A 7415-nucleotide genomic window follows, 5' to 3' on the forward strand; every position below is an offset into this window, starting at 1 on the left:
ATTAGTGATGCCTTCTTAATATCTCTAATGACACACTTCCATCTACTAAAGAAAACACATTATAACATATATTCGATTAACGTGTGAAATAATTTTCAATTAACTTAAAAATTGTATTTCTACATGGAATTGTCTTTTAATATTTTGAATTTATTAGTCTGAACTACAATTTTATCACTTTTATTTTTCTCTTAAATAATATTATGATAAGAGTCCATGTAGAAATATTTCTCCGAATTGTGATTATTTTTAGTTTTGAATCCAAACTTTAGATTCTTCTTCTTTCTAAATTGTACTTCTAGACGGACTCTTATATCGATAGTAGTTTTAATATTTATCCAAGTTCTATATTTTGTAATTTTTTTATACATACACTTGTCTTTAAAAATACAGTCATGTCTCTCACTCTAATAATGTAAGTTCAATCACATGAATTTCAGACCGTGGGTTTGCAGATTTCTTCATCGGTCATCCTTCTTAAAGCATTAAATCTTTGATAATATATTTTTAATAGTAAAATAAAATATTTTTATAGTCTTAACTAATAAACCTTTATCTTCATTTACACGATCAAATAGCAAACTCAAGCTCTGTTTTTTTCCTTTTTTACATTAATTTGATGATTTTTATGATATCCCAGTAAACGTGGTAGATTTTTTTCCGTTATTGTCTAATTATTTGATTAAACTAATTTCGGCAGGAGGATTTGTGATGCGACAGCTGTGATTGACTTTATGTGATTGTGTTTTGTTTCACTGCCACGTCTATGTATTTATTGACATGGATGTAGTATAATTAGCAAACAAATACATGTATAGCTCCTGATTGGTTTCACTTTGAGAGACCATAAATGACTTTGTTTTCCAAATCTAAAACACTCATTCGAAAGAAAGAGTCCAAATTTACCACGCAAGCAATGGACATAATGTCCGATTGGACTTCTTTAATTTTCCTGTAGTTAACATGGGTAACTTCTCCTAGTGACTTTTCTATTTTCCTTTAATTATTATGGGATTTTGTATACAATAAAAATAAATACAGTACTTTATATATATATATATATATATATATATATATGTAATAGATTCGACGGTAACAGCTTGTGTCTTAGTTGTTATTTGGATCTATGATTTTTTTTTCCTTTGTTATATCGGATATTTGGACGTTAAATAGGAGTATTAAATAGAAACTGATAACAAAACTAATTGCATAAATAAAGGCTATTTCATTAGATAATTTTTTAAGCCTAATTAATCTACGATTAGCAAATTTTTACTGTAGCATCACATTCGCTAATTATGGACTAATTAGGCTCAATAGATTCGTCTTGCGAAATAGTCCAGAGTATAAGGTGAGTTTTATTAATAGTCTATATTTAATACTTCTAATTAATGTCCAATCATTCGGTGTGACAGGGACAAAAAAAAAAGTTTAGAGGATCAAACAGGCCCTTAATTAGCACACTTTCATAAAGCTAGATAGATATGGTTAGGTATTCACGAAGAATTCAGAAAATATCTTTCTTTCTTTTTCTGCCGTTCGTTCCCTTTTTCTCCTTGTCCGGTTCAATTTTTTTTCGTTCTTTCCTTTTCTTTTTTCTTATCGTTATCCGATCCATTTTTTCTTGCCGTTCTTTTCTCCTAAAAAATATCTTTTATTTTTTCTCCTATTTTTCTCCTATTAATCTCATAATTTCTAGCATCTTTTCATTTTTCTCCTATTTTTCTCCGATTAATCTCATAATTTCTAGCCCGTGAAAGACAATGTAAAGACTTCTTTTTCTGTTACTTTATATATTAATACTTTATATATTAATAGATTCTCGGAGACATTCAACTTTTCTCCCCTGTATTTTAATATATATTAAGGTTGTGTTCTTTTTGGGATTTTCTTATCAAAGATAAAAAATTATTTAATTTTTATGATAACTATTTAATGGTGTAAACGGTGGAATAGCTACTACAAGGTTAAAAAGATATATTTTCAAAAGACAAGATGATGAAATTTTATATAAAAACTTTTGTGTGCCTGCAAAAACCCAGAAAAAACTTGAGAAAAATCCTGGCCGTATAAATACTCATATTTATGGGTAAAGGGAGCGAGCAATAATTTAGCACATACTCACTTTATACTAGGGTTACCCTAGTAGGGTATATCAAAATAAGTTTGGTTGACACTAGGTTCTACCATATAAAATATAGATAAAACTTATGAAATTTGTTTGAAATTAGATCATGCCTCACAAAATTCCATTCATATTTTGTGATATTTTATTAAATTCTTATATTTTTATGCCGTATCAAGGTGTTAAATGAAACTTAGTCTGATAGAACCTAGTGCAAAGTGACCGTATATGCTAAACGCAAAACAAAACTAAACATGGCACAAAGGTAAAAAAAAATACTATTTTTATTTAAATTTTTTTAATATATAATTTTATTAGTAAACATCAAAAAACATTTGACCCTTTTGATGACGCCACTTCGCCCGACGTGATAAAACAATTTGAGTAATTGGCGTGGTAACCTGCCACGCCAGCCAATTTGGTGTGAGAGCTCTTTTTCCATGTCAAGAGGAGCGGTATGGCCAAAAAGTCTAGATGATGAAAATATTTACCTATGAGATTTAGTAATAAAATTATTATTAAAAAAGTTTTAGAAATAAAAAAATCCAATTTACTAGTACCTTTATTTAATAGTACCATATATGCTACAGTCTCTTTATAATCTAACCGCATTAGAAGGAAACAAATTTCTCCGATGGTATGATTACATAGCTAATCAACAGACGAGCTGCAAACCCGGGATCCTTGTGCTGGTAGCACCAGCCAATAGCAATGAGGCATGTATTGACACCGAGCCGTGCCATCACATAATTAAACCATCTTGGCCGTCCGATTAAACGCAGCACTAATCAAACGACCGCACGTTAAAGGTAAATGAAACGTTGGTAAGTCGGTTCACAATATGGTAACCCCTTCCGGACCGCCTATAAATAGCTCCCAATTCTTGGGTCAGATCTGCACACCAAGAAGAAGAGAGTTTGGCCAACCTGAAGAGGAATTTCTAAGGCGCACGACCGAAGAGGTTACGGCACGCGAATAGTGAGAGGTATAAACAATTTCTCTTGTTTTGCTCTAATTAAGGGAGGGGTTTTTCGCAGAAATGTTACACGATTTTGACATGAATGGAGCTAATCATCACAAAATTTATCAAAAAAAAAAACATCTTCCATTCCGAAAAGGCATGAACCGTTGTCTCCTCGACTCCTCCCCTAACGCCCCGTTCAGTTGATCTTTTGTTCTTCCTCTTGATAGTCAGCTTCCTGATATGGTCATAGCCTCATTGGAACATGTTTGTGACATCGCAGTTTTCATATTTTTAGATTTTATGTACATGTTTCTATTGGTGTTTGTTTTCTTAGTTCTAGCTTAGTTAATAAACAAAATTAGCAGCAGTTTGGCTAATTGATTATGAGTTGTTTTTATCAGTTTTGATGTGATGTCTTAGTTTTATTATAAATCATTACTACAATGCCCTTTGCAATCTTTTAGCAAATTTCTAACATGAACCGTAATCTTTTTTGAAGCTTGATTTTACCACTGCCTCACTTGCCATTCTTGATCTATTAGGGGCTTCAAAAATTGTTGTCTTACTATTTGTAGCCATCGTGAATAATGTTCTTGTCCATATGGTTTGCTGCAGGATGGCTCGTACTAAGCAGACAGCTCGCAAGTCCACAGGAGGAAAAGCATCTAGAAAGCAACTACGCACTGGCGTATATGTACGTACACAGTGCACCCCGTCGATCGTCACGCTACTGTTGATGAATGTATAATAAAATCGATCGACATGCATGCAGTTGGCCGCTCGTAAGTCCACTCCGTCCATAGGAGGAGAAGAAGCCTCACCGATACCGTGCTGGAACCGTAGCTCTTCGGTATATTTTCCTTAATAATATATATAATTCCTTTTTTTTTCGTGCTTAATTTCTAGCGAGCTAGCTGCTCCCCTTTGTTCTCAAGAGTAGAACGGTAGCTAGAAACTGTTCTTTATCTTCTGTCGAACTGACCAAGCAAATTGTTTGAGCGAGATTTGGGAACCCAGTTTTTGCATGCTTTTTTAACACTCACTCGCGCTCGATCGTAACCATTCATTCGCAGGGAGATCCGCAAGTATCAGAAGGGCACGGAGTTGCTGAAAAGGAAGCTGCCGTTCCAGAGGCTCGTCAGGGAGATCGCACGGCTTTACAAGGTAGCAACATTGATTCTCTGGGTTATTGGACACAGTGCAGTGCAATGGTCGATGTGCTCGATGGATCGCCTCTACTACTGCATGCGTAGTGAAGCATCAACGTTAATTGAGAGATTTATTAGTGGCACGTACATGCAGAGCGATATGCGGTTCCAGAGCCACGCGGTGTTGGCGTTGCAGGAGGCGGCGGAGGCGTACCTGGTGGGGCTCTTCGAGGAGACCGACATCTGTGCCATCCACGCCAAGCGCGTCACCATCATGTCCAAGGACCTTCACCTCGCCAGAAGGATCCGTGGCGAGAGCCCATGAATCTGATTCCACTCCCTGCAACTGCATCGGACTCTGCTTCTGCCGTTGCGTTAATCACCGGCCCTTTGATTCGTTATGTTTTGAACATTATTATTATACTACTGCACTACTCGTGGGATTTTACTGTTTACCTAGCCGAACTTATACATTCCCTAGTTTATTATTTTCGTTTCAGTACAATTTTATCCGCATTGTTAGTTTTATATGTTTTTTTCTTTCCTAAAACTAGCATGGGGCCCGCATAGATTGCGCGGCCAGTATCCTTATAATCCTTTTCACATAATGGCATATATGGTTTTACATTTTATTAGGAAAAAATATTTAAAACAACAATATACTTTTAAACTCCAACCTAACTTAATCAAACTTATATGCCTAATACTTTAAATTTTGATTTATCTAAATTTTAATTGCACATGGGCTCTTTTATTATTTTTATGTTTACTTCTGAAATTATATTTCTAATTAGATGCTTTTTAAACGGAATTTTAGATGTTTCCAAATTGTATTTATAGATGGACTCTTCCCTTAATATTAATTATTTTAACATTTTTAATTCAAAATTTTGAATTGAATTGTATATGTCAATTGGTAGGCTGTAACAGCAAGCGGTGTTTCTTTTCTCTATAACTTTATTATTTCACATCATAGGGCTCATAGAAGGGCTTCTAATTAGTATAGACAAAAATACGGAGTCTTCTATTAATATATTTTTATTTATACTTTAGAATATATCTTAATTCTATATATGAAGTCATTTATCAATAATATTTATTTTTAACGTGAATTTAGATTATTTCTAGAATTATGTGTTTCGTGTTTTATTTTGGTTGCTTATTCACATATTTATTGCCATGGATATAGCGAGTATAATTTGGAAACAGACATGCATGACTGTGTTTCTTTTGTTTCCCAAAGAAAGAATCAGTTGCTTATCCTATTAACGTGGACATCGTTTCCCGTTGTTTCCCAAACAATTTCTAAAATACGGTTCCCAAAGAAAGAATCAGTTACATAAGCAATCTACATTGCCTCCGACTGATTTTTTATGCTAATTAATTTTTAATTGTTAATTTAAATTTAAATTTTTCTAAATTATATTTTCACATAGAAGCCCATTTACATGTATTATAAATTGTACTCATACCTATTTTTAATCAAAATTTTGGATGTTTCCAAATTGTATTGATAGATGACTCTTTCCTCAATATCAATTATTTCAAAACTTTTAATCCAAGATTTGGAATTTTCTAAACAGCATTTACACATATACTGAGATTTGGACTTTTCAAAACTTCAATACACGTGGACTCCTTTTATTATTTTTAATTGATATTTTCTTTCCTTGTCCGATTAAAAGCATTATCTTATCTTTTTTTCTGTTATTTTTTTTTCTATTTTCCCTGTCCGATTCAAAATAGCTGGTCTCTAGCGAGTCTTTTTCCTGCGATTTCTATCTTCGGCACTGCATAGTCTGATTAATGTGGATAGAATAGAATCCATTAGCTAGATCTAACAACCAACACAGATCTGCAGTTTTTTTTCTGATTGGCTCTTTTCCTCTTTTTTTCTTTTCTCTTATTTTTCTTTGATTAATCTCGAAATTTCTAGCCCGTGAGAGACAACGTAAAGGCTCCTTTTCCTGTTACGTTAAATATATACAATGCAGAATAACTAAAGAATGTTTTCTTTTCCTTCTCCCTCCTATGGCCTCTTATCTCCTGGAACCATGTGCGGGTTCCTCAAGGTACCGATCAAACACAATCAATGGTTGTGAGCCCTCAGATCAAACACAATCAACGATTGTGATTTAGTATCTCTTGGTACCTTACTTGTCTCAAGAACCTTAAGATTACTATTCTTCTTCACATAAACAAACATGAGACCGGTGGCGAACCTATATGTAGTTTCCTGGGGTCCTTGGACCCTAGATAAATTATCCAATTCTTACTAAATTATATCATATTAATTAATATATAAATATAAAAATTAGAAAATTAGTATAAATTAAACCTTGGAAATTTCTATTCTGTGTTCGTCACTGCACGACATACTAACCGTGAGAGATTGACAATTGCCAACCCTTTAACTCATTTGACAGCGCGAGCGCCTCTGCCTTTGCGCTTGCCTACTGCCTTGCCCAAGCTATGATGTTGTTGATGTCTCTCCCTTTAGCTCACTTCTCTGCTCAAGGCATCACCAACTATCCTCCTTGACGGATCTTGCTGTTATTGATATTCTGCCATGCCTTTGAGATCACTTGTAGAACCAGCCTCCCTCTATCTTGCCTGAAACTGTCCGTAACAATTGGGCCCTCGAGGTTGTTCATGGTCCCCATCTTCCTCAATCTCACTCAATGCTAGTATTATTGCTACTGCACACTCAAACTTGTCCACCGTCGTATCGATCTCGTCTCAGTGTCATTGCATGCTTTCCCTATGGAGCTTGCCTGTTGATGTGCTATGCCGAAGGTGGTGACAAGGAAGAAGAAGGATGACAGAAGGATGTAAACTTGGATAAGATAGTAGTAGTTTTCAAAGGCATATTAAAAAAAAATTAAGGCAAGGTAATTTTCGATGCAACTAAAGTGGGTTAAAATGGTTCCTTTTGATAGAGGTGCAAGCTTTGTAAAAAAATGGATTTGTATACAAACTCAATAAATTTAGATTGTGCAAAATGAACTCAATTATTTTATAAAAGAAGTTTTATTCATTACACCAAAGCGATCAATGAAATTATACAGTTAATTGGATCCTGTCATTATAAATTTTTCTATTTTGAAAAATATCATTACTATTCGACTAATTGGAAAGATTTTATTATAATTTTGGAACTATTCGAGATATGCCATGT

General features: G+C 34.0%; 1 pseudogene; it reads left to right on the top strand.

Moving 5' to 3' along the window:
- The first annotated feature begins 3705 nt into the window (after positions 1 to 3705).
- On the top strand, positions 3706 to 4562 carry LOC102722557 (annotated as a pseudogene).
- The last annotated feature ends 2853 nt before the right edge of the window (positions 4563 to 7415 follow it).

The sequence above is a fragment of the Oryza brachyantha genome, chromosome 2 (genome assembly GCF_000231095.2).
Source record: "Oryza brachyantha chromosome 2, ObraRS2, whole genome shotgun sequence".
Lineage (NCBI taxonomy): Eukaryota > Viridiplantae > Streptophyta > Magnoliopsida > Poales > Poaceae > Oryza > Oryza brachyantha.